This window comes from Antechinus flavipes, chromosome 4 (assembly GCF_016432865.1).
Source record: "Antechinus flavipes isolate AdamAnt ecotype Samford, QLD, Australia chromosome 4, AdamAnt_v2, whole genome shotgun sequence".
Lineage (NCBI taxonomy): Eukaryota > Metazoa > Chordata > Mammalia > Dasyuromorphia > Dasyuridae > Antechinus > Antechinus flavipes.
In genome coordinates, this window is record NC_067401.1 from 249,211,009 (window position 1) to 249,228,736 (window position 17,728).

The window sequence follows — 17,728 nt, forward strand, 5'->3', positions numbered from 1 at the left end:
TTATGGTAATAACAAGTCTTTCATTCATTCATTTAAGAACCGTTCATTAAATATTTCTTGTATGCAAGGCACTGTGCTAAGTGCTGGGAAGACAAAAACTAGATCTCAAGGAGCTCAAATTCACACTTGTTTTTCTGACTATATAATAAAACAATCTACTGACAATGTCAGTAATTTTTTGTTTAGCAATAAAATCAATTAGTAAATTATATTTGGGTTTCAAAAAGGGGGTTCCATTTTGCTCTATTGAATTTGATATTGAGAAGTCAGGTCTAGAAAATAATTTAATGTTCTCAAAAGACAAACGACTGTTTAAAATTCAGTACTTTAATACCCCAAGTGACTGAGTTGTTGAAGTGGATACTCTCTTCACTAAGACATGGATTGTAACTTAATAGATGAACTTTGAAAGTTGTAAGGCTTGAAAAGTTGGTCACGCAGTGAACAATCTAGTGATAAACTTCTTTTTAGCTGATCCAGGTTTATCCTCAGATGGCACACATGGCTGGCCTTGTTCTCAGGCCCCGTCCAGCTTTGTAGACCTTTCCAGAGCTCACATGAGTTCACCTCCAGGAACCAGAGTAGGATGTCAGTGGAGGAAAGCTTTTCTTAAATAAACAACAAAAACAAAAAATCCTTATCAATAGATTTGTAAACAAAAACACAATTCATCAGTTTCTCAGTATCCTTCCCTGCTGTGGTCACTGGCCAGTCTTTTTTTGTACTTTGGCTTTAAGATACTCAGATGAGCTTATCTTCATTTAAAAGCTACCCTCAAGTCTTTAGCCACCTGTGTTGCCAGTGCATGCTATCCCATTGATATCACCCTCCTGAAGTTGAGCCATATTTTGGGGGGAGCTGATTGCTTTCAAGTCTGTTAAAAATCCTTAAGGTAAGAGGTAAAACAAGTCTAACACTATAATTAGATAATTCCTCCTGTTCTCTTCCTTAGGACAAAGCTATCTTTTGCCGTATGCAATAGCCAAACAACAGGTATGAGCTTTTCTTATAAGATCTGAAGAAATAAGACCTCCAAGCTGCCCAAGACATGCCAGAAAATATTGTCTATTAAATACTTTCCACAACCAGAAAACAGCAATCAGTATTCAGACTGACAGCTCAAAGGGTAAGTCCTATCATGGTTTAGGGGATACTAATTAAATTAGCAAATAAATATCACGTGACAGAAACCAGAGTTTTCAATTGTGGTAGAAATTTAAAAATCAGATTTTTTTCTGCTTCTTATACATGTAGGTTAAAAGACACAAAGGAATGGTCTCTGTAAAATATAAACAAAGCCTAATTCTCGTCTGCTAAATTGATATTCAGCTCACATTCTTTGTGAATGTACCTCAACACATTTCTGCAATGCTTTTAAATGTAGTTAAAGATGCATTGCGTTTAAGCTGCTTCTTGCTCTAAATTTATATGCAAACCTGGACCATATTTTTCCAAATTAATAAAAATGTTACTTAGGCAATCGAGGTTTTGCAGCTAATCAAGAGAATTGTGTCTTTAAAGGAGTATCCTAGCAACCTCTCAGCAGCCAGGAAAGGGCCGGGCTGACAATGTACACTGATTTCATTGTGCCGCCATCAAACTTTGCAGTTAATCAAAAAGAGACTTGGAAACAGACACAGAAATTCAGCTTGAGCTCACAAAGGGACCAGCTTGTAAGCAGGGAGAAGAAGGAGTTTACAACCCAAATGACAGTTGCCTTCTCTTTGAACTTGCTTGTTTGCCTGGTAAATGAAAAAGGTGGGAAAGAATGGCAAAGGAGAAGAGTTCAACGTGGGCATCAGAAGCAGGCTTCTCTCTTTGCCAGGTCATAGTACATTCTCAGTGCTTCACCATTTCTTCATCTTCCGCCCCCCGCCTCCCCTTTCCATCTTTGAAAGCTCAATTCAAATATCTCCTCCTCCCTGAGTCCTTCCCTTATCTCCCCTGCTGGTAATAACATTCCCCTCTGGACTTCATATAATCTACTTTTAAATAATTATATAATAATTGCACTTTTCTTATACCTTTTTCTGAAATCTGTAATATCAGTGAGAGGCTGGGCAAAGCTGCAGATGGACCTCTGGACCAGAGAGTCTAGAAGATGTAGACTGAAATCCTGCCTACGGTTTTCACTGGACTGGGTAACCTTTCAAAGACTCAGTTTTCTCATTTGTTGAACTCATTTTTATTAATTACAACATAGATCTTACAGGATAATTGTGAGAATTAAACAAGATCGTGTATGTTTGTAAAGTTTTGCAGACCTTAAATATAATGTAAACTGGAGCTTTTATTGATAGGAATATTGTATATGATTATAAGTGCGACTATGATTCTGTGCATTGAATGGACATAAGTACTTCCAATTCAACAAGTTTCTATTAAGTACTTAATATGTGCCAGGCACTGTGCCAAGTGTTGGGAATGCCAAAGATGAAAATTATTCAGATGCTATCTTCAAAGAGTTTGCTAGTTTTCTGTGCTTATGTCTCTTCCCTCTGCTAGTCTATGAGTACCATGGTAGCAGAGACTGTTTTATTAGAGCTTTGTATTTCCCATAGCATTTAGTATACAGCAGGATGTTTATAAATGTTTATTGTATGAATGAATGAACTATATGAAATGCTTATTTCAAAGGTTTGTGTGGGAGTTTGGGGTTGGGGCACTCATGCACTTGGATATTTCATTTGAGCTTTTCACAGCCTAATATATATATTATAATACTATTATATATGTATATTATACTAATATATTATAATACTATATATTATGCTTCTCAGACCACATGCCAAATTTTCATTAGCCCACAGAAAATTTCAGATTTTCTTTAATTGACCACTGAATGGATTGTGCCATTACTTTCAAGAACATCAAAATCTAGCCTGTTCCCATTTTTTTTCCATCCCATATAGTTTGTAAAAATGTCTATGGGTTGTATTGTCAACCCCAAAGGTAAAATGTCCCAAAAGTTTTATGTAATTGTAAGCTATTAAAGCTTAATATTGGAAGGTGAAAACCATATTAAAGCTTTTGGAATATCTTGTACAATGGGCAACATTGTTTGTATTTTCCAGATATAATGTAGGACTTAAAAGGAATAGTTTTGAGTCCTAGGTCTTCCACCTGTTAACTATGTTTTAGACTAGAACATATAACTTCCCTTATCTTTATCTAAATATCCTCATCTATAAAATGGAGATAATAACATTTGTTAATTCTGGCTCACAGGTTCATTATGCGAATCTAATGAGATGCATATGTAACAAAATAGATTATATATATCACATATACATGATTTATATATACATATATTTATTACATATACACATATAAAAACAATAATATTAAAAACAATTGTTTTATTATAAGCATCATGTACGGGATATCACATATTATATATACACACAAAACTCAGAGTTGAATGTGACCTTATCCAGTCCAATGCCTTCATTTTACAACTGAGAAAAATAAGGTTCAGAGAGCAATGGCTTGCCCAAGATCTCATGAGTTGAAATTTGAACTCAAATTTCCCTGGTTCCAAATCTTTAGGCACTATATCACCTTGCCTATCACAAAAATCCTGTCCTTAAGGAATTTAATTTAATTTAAATTTTTGTAAACTGACAATAAAAGCAAGAAAACTTAGAGAAAAATACACAGAGCTCTGCAATGAACTGAAGCACAGCAGCAAAAAAAATCTAGGCTCACTTGAAAAATCATCAGGAAATCAAGTTCCCTGAATTTTTCCCTTTTGTACCTTTAATTCTTAGAATTCATTTATTGAATGGAAGGATTAAGTAAGAAAATGTGGCATTTGGTGGACTTCTCATTTTTTATGTTGAATTTTTATTAACAGTTTCCATATCATTTGATTTTTCTTAGCAGAGAAATTTGGACTCTTAAAAATTAAATGAGGCATTTCTTCAGTTTTAAAAATTCTTGAATTTGAAATTTTCTCCTAATTTTAAATGTAAAGGAACCGATTATTGTAACATTTGCTAGACTCTTAAACATAATTTAGCTGCATCGTATTGAAGTTTTTCAAGTATAATGTTTTTAATGCACTTCTGGAAGTTTGAAAGACAGTAATAGTGATTTACATATGGTGGGAATCTGCCTTGTTGCCTTTGTGAAGGCACCCAGAGCTTCTAGAGGTAGTTAACTTTACCATTATTCTGAGAATGAAGATCTAGATTAAATCCCAAATTCTGCTATTCACAAACTATCTGAGTCTGGAAAAGTCTAACTCTTAACCTTTCTGAGACAAAGATTTTCCTCTGGGGGAAAATGGAGTTACCATAATCCATCCTTTGCCTCATCAACAGGCTAATTATGAAGATAAAAACAGATAACATATGGAAAAGGGCTTTGTTAACTGTAAAGAACTTTACTAATATAATTTCTGAATGAATGAAAATTGCATATTGAAGCACTTACTATGTGCCAAATATACTGTGGTAAGCCTTTATAATACTGAGAGGAGAGAGAGAGACAGAGACAGAGAGTCTGAGAGACAGAGAAAGACAGAGTTAGTTCCAGCTCTCAAAGAGCCCACACTAATTTGAGCAGGCAACACAAAAAAAAAGAAACTTTTGCTTCAGGTTGAATAAAATGGCCTAGAAGCCCTAAGCATTCGTCTACATCTACATCTAAGGCCCAGAGGGGATTTAGTTCACATTATAAGTCAGATATCAATAAAGAAGTCTGGAGGGCATAGAGGCAGGGCAGTTTGTAATGTCTAGTGGTTATCTATCTCCCTGGAAGGAATAGAATGGATGATTCCCATTTTATACAAGTGATAGGAAGAATCAAGGATCCTGATGGTTCTGAGCAACCTTTGTCCAGAAGAGGAGCTGAAGAGATGAAGGAAGGAAAGGCATTTTTATGGGAACCCCTTCCCCACCCCACATAATCCCTTTATCCCCTGACCAGATAAGGTCTTAAGGTTGTTATTTTAAAGTGCAATATTTTAAGTAATCTTGACATATGTTAACAGTAACAGAACAAAGTGGAATGCAGAGGGAATAGTAAAGACAAAGAGACTATATAATGGAATGACACTAACTTGTTGAAAGCACAATCAGTCGCCTAAAATCTCAGTTTTGGAAGTTCATCTTGGCTTAGGCCGTCTGGTCTAACCCATATTTCAACAAGAATGACTCACATAATAGCTGACAACAGCCATCATCCCACTGCTTGAAGATCTCTAGCGATGGGTTTGCATATTATTTTTCAAGTTCTTTCCTTATATGAAACTGAAATTGACTTTTCCTATATCAGTCGTGCAAGTCATACCTATTTGCATAATAAATAATTCAATCCAATACTTCAGGGAACCATGATTTCACCAGTATGGAATGTTTTTGATGGATACAGATCCCAAGACCTCTCAAACATACTTGTCATTCTCCCCCTCCATCCCTTAATTACTTATTGGCCACACTCTGCTACTAAGACTCTGATTTGACTAGACTAGTTTAGGGTGCAGCTAGGTGATACGGTGGATAGAATATCAGGTCTGGAGTTAGGAAGACATCTTCTCAAGTTAAAATTTGGCCTTAGAACCTTATTAGCTGCGTGACTAAGTTCCTCAACCCTAATTTGGCCACAGTTCCTAATGCATAAAATAAATGGAAAAGGAAATGGCAATTTGGGCTGTCCATCTATTATCATCATCTTCTTACTACATAATCTGCCCATGTCTTTTTCTGATCATACATTTAATATCCCTTATGACACTAATCAATGAAAATTTTCTACAGCCTACCTGCACTCAGAACAGAACATAAAACAGAATGTTTTATGTAGATAATAAATGTAGATTTACCTGTATTAATTTTCTGTTATAGAAACCTGGGTTGCGAAGTACTTTTTCTCTCAAACTATCTTTTATTTAATTTCTTTGTACTTGTATCTTCTTTTATTTGCTCCATATATATTTATATATGTCCTTTTTTTTTTTTTTTTTTTTTTTTTTTGTCTTCCCTAAGCTTTTTGTGAGGAGGGATCAGTTCACTGTGAGACAGGAGGTGTAGTATAATGTTAGAGTAAGTAAGTCAATATAGCTGATTATCATAGCTGTTCAAGGTGTCTTTCAGGAAAAGACATTATTATTTAGGATGGCAAAGTTGTGGCCCTACTCAGATATCAAAGTCAAGAAGCTACTGATGATGTATCAGCACAGTCCCCTTATTCTCTCTAGTAGGTATCAAGAATGTTCCTGGGCCATCTCATGTAACAAGTTGAATAGAAAGAATTTTCATGTTATAATCTTAGGAATTACAAGCCATAGAAAGAGAATAATCAATTGTAATACCCAGAAGCTCTCACACAGGAAGCTTTGGTAGATGGATATGTCAGGATTGTTTCTGGAAAGACTTACCATTCACAGTTGATCATGATTTATTGCTCTTATTATAAACATTATTATATGGTATTTATATAATATATAGTATATATTATTATATAAATTACATATATATTCTGGTTCTGCTCATTTAACTTTGTAGGCAACTAGCATTTATTAAGTACTTACTGCAGGCACTATGCTAAATTTTGGAATAGAATGCAAGCAAAAAGATATTCTTGCTCTCAAGGAATTTATTTCTTATGGAAGAAGACAACACATAAAAGGAAGGTAGGGAAAGGGGAAAAAACGGAAAGGTCTGTGGCTAAGAGTTGAGGGATAGAATACTGTAAGAGACTTGATGGGAGATGAAGTTTTAAACAGCTGCTGTGGAAGGTGGGATTGTGAGTCAATTAGAGAGGAATACAATGTTTGCCTGCTACAGTGAGAGCCTGGATGAGATTATATAACATGAACTCTACTATTCAGTAGAGTTTAGTGATTTCCTCCAGCTACACAAACAGCTTCTCAATAAGAGTGGTTGGCTCACTAGTCTGGTTAATTCTTTACTACTTCAGGTAGATTGTTTTTTCTACATTTAGGGGAAACAAAAGAGTTTATATGTGTCTAGGATAGCAACATAGTTAGCTCAAATAGTTCAGCTCTATGGGGCAGGAATGCTGATATTTGAGATTCAGGTCAGTTAATGAGGAGCTTCCTTTAGTTATGTTAACTGGATTTTTTTTTTTTTTTAATTCCTGCTGGCCCAGGGAGATTTTAAGAAGCTCCCTCTTGAATCCTAATGCATTGCCAAGCAATTAGATTGTCGGTTTGTTAGGAAACCCCCATAAAACAAAGCTATGGGATGTTTTAGGAAATTGCAACCTACCTTACGCATAATAAACCTTTTACAAAAGGTGGCAAATGAGGAACTGTGAGAACACTTCTCAGGTTTAAAAATTAATTCTTTTTTGACAATTAAGTACTACATCTTTTTGTTGGAAAAATGCCTATGAGTATGGATTGAAACTGAAAACAATCCATCATGGTTTTTAAGAGACAGGTTTCCTTCTGTTTAAACTTAAGGATGTGTGGACACCCGCTCCAGTTAGAGAGCCAATGGTTAAATTTTCAGTGTTAGCAGTTATACCTCAGAAATCAACAAATGACATAAATCAGGACTTGCTCTATTCTGTTAATTGTCTTATCTTAAGAAAGTGATGAAGAAAATGTTAATAATGCAGATTAAATTTAAGGATACACTTTCCTTTTGAGTTGCTTTTTGGTTCCCAGCACACACTTTCAAAATTCTGGTATTCTGGGTAGAAACACTAACTTTGGAATCAGAGAACTTGAGTTTGCAATTCTAGCACTGACACTTGTTATCTTGGACAAGTCCTTTGATTTCCTTGGGCCTCATTTTCCTCATCTAAATAAGGGGATTGGTCTAGATGAGCCAGCTCTAGAATCTTATGTATTATGAGGGCCTTATTCTATATTCTATTTTCTCTCTATGCTCCTAATACAGTCAGTGTAATTCTGTCTTATGTTTTACTTGTTTTGTTTGCACAATGGGAATTCATACATTAAGTATTATTTTATCACTGGGGGGAGGAGCAGGGGGTGGAAAAGATAGTTATATAAACTCTTATCTTCCTGGAATCCCTAGCTTCCTTCAAGACAAAGATCAAGCACCACGTTCTGAATGAGACTTTTTCCTGGACTGCTCCAGCAACCTCTCTTTCAACAGGTTACTTTATATGTTTTGTATGTGTTCTTAACACATGTATATATACCTGTAAATGTTTATGTTGACTCCCTTATTAGAATTTAAGCTTCCTGTGAGTTGCAACTGTTTCTTTTTGTCAGTCTCCAGCATCTAGCACAGTGCTTGGAACACAATAAATTCTTAAGTGATATATAATTATTATATTCCAATTTGTATTATATTTATCTTCATACATCTCATAATTAAAAGTAGGTTGTCATGATAGATTAAAGTCAGAGAACAGTATTATTCTTGCCTCCCTCAGCATACAGCTTAATTCTTTGTAAATGATAGGTGCGCCATAACTACTTGCTGAAAGAACAAATGAATGATTCTTTACATTATGCACAGACATGAGATCTTTTTCTAGACACAACATGTTGGTATGTATCCCAACTAAAAGTAAACAACTAATATGTACATCTGCCAGAACAATGTAGATTTGAAGTTAAAACAAAGTGAATTATGGCTCTAGGCATGCCTTAACAAATTTAGACATATGTTCCTCCTCCCTTGATGTTGTTACTAAATTTCTTTTGTGCCCTCTTCCACTACAAATTCCCATTGGCAGTGAGCAGATGCAAATCAGCAGTCATGTGGATATCATGTGGGGTGTACTAGTTTAGTTCACTTTGAAATTTTATCCAATCACAGTCAACCTTTATAAGATGAAAAACAAACATTTAAAAAATCAGTTTCCCTTTCTCTTAAGATGATTTATAATAAATTATTTCAAAAGCTCTCATAATTAAGGCAAACACACTTTTAGGGAAAAGGTATTCTTTTGTACATGATCTTTATATGCATATAGTCATCAGTGTAGAGACTACAAAAATAGTTACATCCGTTAAGACTTTAGTTTCTAAATTTAACAGTAAAGTGTATCAAGTTAAAAACCTAAAAAAATATGCATTTTAATCAAGATCTTAACATCTCCTTTTCCCTTCTGCCACAAACTTATGACATCACTGAATTTGTTTCCACAGATCATAGACTTGTAAAGCTGGAAAGAATCTTAGATCTAATCTAAATCAAACTTCCTCATTTTAATGCTACCAAAACTGGGACCCACAGAAGCTAAATGACTTGCTCAAAGTTACATGGTCAGCTAGAAGTCCTCAATGGACTTTCTGCTAGACCACTGTGGCTCATTGGTGACACTTTATCTGGCATCCAATATTCATTCAACAAATATTTAAGTCACTGCTCTGTGCCATATTTCAGGTAATGAATAAGAACCAAAAAAGGAAACAATGTCCACCTCAAAGATTAAGTTCTATACTTATATATACAAAATGTATACAAAATATACATAAAGGAAATACAAATTTCTGGAAGAACAGGAATCTAGTAAAAGGAACATTCTAGTGAAACTCTTCACTAAACAATTTTAAAACAACACTTTCAAATTAAATTCTGAAGTGGCATAATCTACAAAAGATCAGGGTGAGACATTTTTTCAATCCAGGACAATTTTGGTCAGAAGCATAGGTTTGTGGCTCCGGGATAGGAGCTGACTAGGAATGGGTGACATGTGTTGCGAACCCTGGAAATAGTGATGCTATTTGCAACTGCTGCTTTCAACTGGAGCTTCCACCATCCAAAGTGGTTAAGGGAACTTAGAGGGACTACAGGGCTAGGTGCCATTTGGCAATTCCATTCCCCATTACCCTGTTCTAGGTAGCAATTCTAGAATGGAGAAAAGTGCTTGCAAGAGAAAGGGAGACCTAAGGAAGGACAGAGTGAAAAAAAAGTTAAGAGAAAAAAAAACAGAAGAAAATATAGTGGAGGGAAATAGTTAACAATCATAATTGTCTATGAAAATAGGATGAATACATCTATAAAATGGAAGCAGATAGCAGAATGGATTAGAAACCACAATCTAATCATATGTTACTTATAAGAAAAACACTTGAAATAGAAAAACAAAAAGAGTTACTATAAAGGGCTGGAACAAAATATATTGTTTTATCTGAAGTAAAAAAGGAAGTAGCCATCATGATCTTATACAAAGCAAAAATAAAACTAGACCTAATTAAGAGAATCAAGGAAACTATATCTTGCTAAAATAATGAAATTAAGAAAATGAAATAATGTCAATACTAAAAACAAATGTTGCTGTTTTTCAGCTGGTCATTTCCAACTCTTCATGATCATATTTGGGTTTTCTTGGCAAAGATACTAAAGTGATTTGCCTTTTTCTTCTTTAGCTCATTTACAGATAAGAAACTGAGGAAAAGAGAATTAAGTGACATGTCCAGGGTCACAGAGTTAAGAAGTATCTAAGGCCAAATTTGAATATAGATTTCTAATCCCAAAGACAATCAAAAGACTAATGGGTTACTTTACAGAATTACATGTGATCACAAATATGTATGAATTAATCAGTATGAGTCAGGAAAACTCCAGGCTCAGCACTCTTATCTACTGAGTTACTTACCTGTCAAAACATCATAGCTTCCAAATTCTTCAATGAAAAGTTAAATAAATTACTGGAGGAAATAGTAAAACTATACTAATGCGGAACCTCAATTTACTGCTCAGAACTAGATAAACCTAATTATTAAATGAATAAGAAAGATTAAAAATGAATACAGAGGCAGCAAGGTGGTGCAGTGGATAGAATACCAGCCCTGAAGTCAGGAGGACCTAAGTTCAAATCTAGTCCCAGACACTTAACACTTCTTAGCTGTGTGTTCCTGAGCAAGTCACTTAATCCCAATTGCCTCAGCAAAAGAAAAAAAATAAAAATACTATTTTAGAAAATTTAAACATAATAAATCCTAGAGAAAACTGAATGGGAGTAGAAAGAGTATACCTTTTCTTCAAATATATATGATATCTTCACAAAAATCGACTGCGTATTAGGGCATAAAAACCTCACAACCAAGTGCAGAAAAGCAGAAATTTTAAGGTACTTTTAAAGATCATAATACAATAAAATTACACTAAATATAAGTCTATGGAAGAATGGATTAAAAATTGAAAATTAAATAATATAATCTTAAAGAATGAGTGAATGAAAGAAGTAATCATTAGTACATTGTTTCCTTAGTGATAACAATGAGAAAACAGCAAAATCTGTGGAATTCAGTCAAAGTAAAATTAGGGGAATATTTACATAAATAAAAGAAAGAACAATTCAATAAACCGTGAAGGTAAAAGAAACAAATAAAAAATAAGACAAAATAAAAATCCAATCCCCAAAATATCAAAATAGAAATTCTAAAATTCAAAGAAAAAATTAATGATAATGAAAGTTTTAAAAAATGAACTTATAAGTAAAAGTAGGGATTTGTTTATGAAAAATAAAAAGATAAATAACTGATTGACTTAATTTAAAAAAAGAAAGAAGAAAACCAAATTACCATCAAAATGAAAAAGAATGACTGTACCACCAAAGGGAAAAAAAAAACAATAAAGCTATTATTAGGAGCTATTTTGTCCAATTATATGCCAATAAAATTGGCAATCTAAATGAAATGAATGACTATTTAGAAAAATATAAATTGCCCAGATTAACAGAAGAGGAATTAGGATATTCATATAATCCTAAAAGAGAAAAAGAAATTCAACAAGCCATCAATGAACTCCCTAAGAAAAAATCCCCAGGACCAGCAAATTCTATCAAACATTTAAGGAACAACTAATTTCAATACTATATCAACTATCTGAGGAAAAAAAAGTAAAAAAACTCTCTCAAATACCTTTTATGATACAAATATAATTGTGATAAGTAAACCAAGGAGAGTAAAAACAGAGAAATAAAACTATCAATGTTGATGCCAAAAATTTAAATAAAATATTATCAAAAAGATTACAGCAATATATCACAAAGATCATATACTATGATGAGATAGGATTTATACTAGAAATGCAAGACTGGTTCAATATTAGGAAAACTAAAAGCATAATTGATCATATCAATAACAAAAATAAAAACAACACACTAAAACCATATGATTAAATTAAAACAACATATACAGAAAACTATTTTGATAAATTTCAACATCTATTCCTATTTTTTTAAAAAATGGTAAAGTACAGGAATAAATGGAACAATTCTTAAATTGATTAGGAGTATCTATCTAAAACCAAAAGCAAGCACTATCTGTAATAGGAATAAACTTAAAGCCTTCCCAGTAACAGTATTATTCAATATTGTATTAGAAATGCTAACTTTAAAAATAAGATGAGAAAAAGAAATTGGAAAAAAAAAGGAAATGAGGAAACAAAACTATCAGCCTTTGCAAATAATATGATGGCCAATTTAGATAATCTCAGAGAATGAATCAAAAAGTTGAAGCAATTAACAACTTTAGCAAAGTTGCAAGATATAAAAATAAATCCAAGTAATTAACCAGCATTTCTGCATATTACAAATAAAACCTACCAGGAAAAGACAGAAAGAGAAATTCCATTTAAAATAATTTGGAAGTTTACTGCTTAGATGTACTTAGAACTATATGAACACAGTTACAAATATTTTCTGCACAAATATAGAGCTAACCAACCGGAGAAATATTAATTATTCATGGATATGGTTAGTCAACATAATTATGACAATTCTGGCTAAATTAACTTACTCATACAACATAATACTAATCAAAAGAAAATAATAAAACAGAATAGAATAGAAAGTCAGAAAGATCAAGGAAACCAATGGGAAAAACAAATGAAAGTGGTTGGCCTAGCAGTTCTAGATTCCAAATACTATAAAGTGGTAATCATTGAAACAATAGGGTTCTGGATAAGGAATAGAGTGCTGTATCAGTGGAACAGATTAGGTATGCATTAAATAAAAGTAAATGACCATAGTAATCTGATTATTTGACAAATCAAAAGATCCAAACTTTGGTTAACAAGAAGTCACTTTCACAAAACCTAGTGGGAAAATTGAAAAGCAATCTGGAAGAAAATAGGCCTATACCAATAGCTCATACCATATAATAAGATAAAATTAAAAAAGGTATGTGGTTTAGACATAGAGGGTAATATCATAAGGAAATTAGGGAGACATGGAAAAAATTACCTGTCAGCTATGACAAAATTTATGAACACACAATAAAGAGAGAGGACTACGAGGATAAAATGGTTAATTTTTATTAAAGTTTTTGAACAAAGTAATTCAATACAGGTAAAATTATAAAGAAAGTAGAAGGCTGGGGGGGAAATTGTAGCAAATTTATCGGATAAAGGTCTCATTTCACAAATATTTAGGGAATTGAGCCAAAATTATAAAAATAAGAGCCACTCCTTGTTTGACAAATGGTCAATGGATATTAATAGGTTTTCAGAAAAAGAAATCAATCAATAATCATATGAAAAAATGCTCCATATCACTAATAATTATACCTATCAGATTGGCTAATATGACAGAAAAGCAAAAGACAAATGCTGAAGGGAATATGGAAAAATTGGGACACTATTGCACTGCTGGTGAAATTGTAAATTGATTTAACCATTCTGGAGTATGATTTGGAAATATACACAAAGGGCTATAAAACTGTGTACTCTCTAGTAGGTCTATATATCTCAAAGATATCAAAGAAAAAGTACAGGACTCATATGTACAAAAATATTTAGAGCAGCTCTTTTTGTGGTAGCAAAAAACTGCTCACTGAGGAGATGCCCATCAATTGAGGGAGGGCTGAACAACTTTTGGCATATGACTATGAAAGAATATCACTATGTTGTTAAAAATGACAAAGGAGATGTTTCTGAAAACCCTGGAAGACTTACATGAACTGGTATGAAGTCAACCAAACTAGGAGAACATAGTGCACAGTAAATGGAATATTGTAAAAAATAAAAAACTGAGACTTAGATTAACTGATTATTACAATGATTCTTGACAATTACAAATAACACATGATGAAAAATGCTATCCATCTTCAGAGAACTGATGCCCTCAGTGCAGACTTAAGCATATTTTCACTTTATTTTTCTTGCTTTTTTGGGGGGACACATGATTAATATGGAAATGCACTTTGCATGACTTCATATGATAATGGGTACCATATTGCTTGAATGGTTGGAGGGGAGGGAGGCAGAGAATTTCAAACTCTAAATTTTTAGAAATGTTAATAAATATTTTTAAAGATAAAAAAATAAAACTGAATAGGGAAAAATATTTTAAAACCCTAAGTAATTTCTAGAAGGGAAGGATATTAGCAATTAATGGAAGCAGGACAAACTTTCCATAGAAAGTGGAACTTGAACTAAGCCTTAAAGAAACCTAAATATTCCATAAAGTGGAGGCGAGGCTGGAAGACATCCTAGGGATGAGACACGGCCTCTCCAAAGCACAGAGATGAAAGATGGAATTCTTCATCTAGTCAATATTTATTTTTCATGTAATGATACACATATACATATATCCCATATTCTTTATTAGAATGGAAGTCTGAAGGATAGGATACATAGCAGATCAGTAAAAACTTAATAATTGACTGATGTTTTAAAATTAGGAACAGCAAATAGGCCAGTATTGCTGACTTTTCGAGCTCATGAAGAATAATGTATAATAAGCCTGGAAAGATAGGTTGAACTCATATTTTGAGGGCCTTTAAAAGCTAAAAGGGAATTTGAATCTTACTCTGTAAGCAAGATGGAGTCGCTACTTGTGAGCAGGAAGTCACTCGGTCAGATCTGTGCTTTATAGGAGCTGCATGGAAACATTGGAGATAGGAATGACTGATTGCAGAGAGACCAATTAGGAGGCTGTTCCAACTGTACAAGTATCAAGTGACAAGGACTTCAACAAATGAGAAGTTCAAATGGAAAGATGGAAATATAAGGAAGAGATCTTCTAGAAGCAGAATACATGAGATGTAGTATCTAAATAGGAGAGCATGAGAAGTCAAGAATAACTTGGAAGTTGAGAGGCTAAGAAAATAGAAGATTGCTGGTGTCCTCATTAAGAAGAAATAGGGAAAGATAATGTTTACATATATTGAGTTAAAAGTGCTAACTGAGCATCCAAATGAACAAATAAAAAAACATTTGGTAATCCTACACTGGAGTTTAGGGGAGAAACTGGGTGTTGTCTGGATAGGTAGTAAGATTACAGAATGTACAGTATTTATTAAAAAATAAATAAATAAAGGTCCAGAACAAAACCCTGGCCATGCATGGAATGGGGGGAGGGGAAGAAACATGGATGATACATCATTAAAGAGACTAAGGAGAGTCCAGACAGGTGAGAAGAGAGTCACAAAAACTTCCTCATTAATACTTAAGAAAGGAAGAATTATCTAGAAAAGGCTCATTAAGGTCTAATGCTGAAGAGTCCATCAGATTTAGCAAGTAACACTTCATTGGGAGGAAAAAAAAAGACATCATTGATATCTTTGGGGAGAGCAGATTTTGTGAATGATGAGTTCAGAAGTCAAAATGCAAAAGGTTGAGAAATGAGGCAAGAAATTAGAAGCAAGAAGAATAGACTACATTTTCTAAAATTTTAACTATGAAAGGGAAGAGATGCAGATGGATAAATGACCGTTTCCTGGCCATACAATGTGGCCATTATTTTCATCCATTGTCATCTTCCCTATCGATACCTTGGATTCCACTCCAATGATATTGGGCTTTCATAAGTGGGGCACTGCCTTCTCTTGCCCAGACCCAGGTCTAGGCTAGAATGCATATAGAGAGATGGGGAGAAGATTACATTAATGAAAGATGACCTTCAGTTATTTCCCCCTCATGATACAGTTCTTTGCTACCAAATTTGTAGTTTACCCATTCAGAACATTTATATGATTTCCTCTAGCTACTGCTTAGAGAAGAGAAAGCTGATGGAAGGGGCAATTTGGGGTTGGGACTTTTAGAAAGAAATAGGTGGTAATACCATAGAAAAGGTAAAGGATTCAAGTTCAGAGGTCAACATAAAAAGTTGAATTGGTTAACTAAGGGGTAGAAATGTTGAAGGACTAAAGGTGGGACCAAGTATAGGGTGGTCAAAAAAAATGTGAATTATGGGTAGTAGAGCTAGAGCACTTGTGAGTAACGATGACATCAGAAGTACGGCCATTTCTAGTATGAGATGAATGAAAAGTGCAGAGTATAAGAAGTGAGAATGCCTATTAACTGGAAAGCATATGTGTATGAGGTGACATCATCCTGAATATGGAATACCCTAGAGTATAAGGACAGGGTTTGGGGCAGAATTAAGACTATGAGCCAGGAGGGAAGGAGAAAGAACTTTTACTAAGTAGTAAAGGGCAGCCACCAGATCTGGACCAGATGTTACCTGTATGTGCCAAAGGAGAGGTCACTCCCATTAGGAAGCGGATCAGAAAGACGCAGCAAAGGGCAGAATGTAGGCCTATTTCTCCCTTTGTCTAAAAGAGGCCAGGGAGAAGGACAAAACGCACCAAGGAGCAGAGGGCGGCTAAGCTTCGTGTCTTCGAGGGAGGTCAGTTTTCTTTCAATGCAGAGAACTAGAAGGTACTTTAAAGGAACCAGTCCAATATGAAGGGCAATTTATTAAGAACAGAACAAGTTTCAGGAAGCACAATGGAAGGGAAAGAGGGAGAATGGATAGACTGAGGGAGCAGGGAGCAGTAATAGAAAGGGACAAATAGTGTAGGGCTCAGAAACCTATGGATTATCTTTTGTAGTAGTAAAGGCACTGTTTATTTGTCATTCCCCAAGAATGAAGTAGAAAACTTTGGGGTAGGAAAGAAGTTCCTTTCTGGGCATTTCTCTCTTCTGGTCTAGAGACAGCAATCTGGCGGGGTGGCCAAACAGATGGTGAATACCTCTCCCTGACCTCCAAACAATAACAAAATATAAAGTTTTCTTTGGTACAACCAGCAGTGATTTCATTGGCATAGGAAAACCATAATAAGGAAACTTCCTTTAGTAGTAAGTGCTATGCAATTTATAGCCATCGGGAAGTGCCAGGAGCACAGAGAGTTTGAGTGACTTGCTTAAGGTTTCATAACATGTGAGAAGTATAACATGAATCCAGGTCATCCAGAGTCAGAGACATTTACTGTAACATTCAGCCTTTCACATACCTTGGAGTAGATGCTTAATAAATTCCTGTTGATTAATATATTCTACCTAAGTGAATTTTCCAGAAAATGGAACTTCCATTAAATGATAAAACTGAAAAAAATAACTTGCCCTGGGTTACAGTCAGTCAGCATTTATCTGAGGCTTGAACTCAGGTCTCAGAATTCTATGACCAGTCCTCTTTCCATTGGATTACTTCAACAAAAGGATATCAAGCATGCTGAAATTTAACCGTTTCTTGATAAATACGATTATGAACAATCATTGTTGTATTGTGTAGGTATGTTTTGGTATCTGTCAATCCTGTAGTTTTCCTGCCTCTCCCATTTCCTTCTACTAATCTCTTTCCAATCTGCTACTGGACTTAAAAAATCAGATAATTAAACTCCTTGAAAATAGTAGTTGAGTAAAATAGGGAGTCTTATGACTACAAAATGGGGGCTCACAAATTTCCCATAACTTTCAAAGGGTACAGCTGTGGTTGGATGGACATGTAGGTTCTTGCTCCATACACTTTACTCTTCAGATTCTTTTTTTTTGAAATTATTTTTTAAACTATATATATTTTATTTTATAATAACTTTATACTG

General features: G+C 34.2%; 1 protein-coding gene across 1 annotated transcript in view; it reads right to left on the reverse strand.

Annotated features, from left to right (window-relative positions):
* Window positions 1-306: 306 nt before the first annotated feature.
* The window catches only part of LCA5 (lebercilin LCA5), a 68,612-nt gene continuing 51,190 nt past the window's right edge, over window positions 307-17,728 (reverse strand). Inside the window, exon 11 of the transcript XR_007953573.1 lies at window positions 307-608. The gene's annotated coding sequence lies outside the window, so the exon portion shown is untranslated. The remainder of the gene's footprint in view (window positions 609-17,728) is intronic.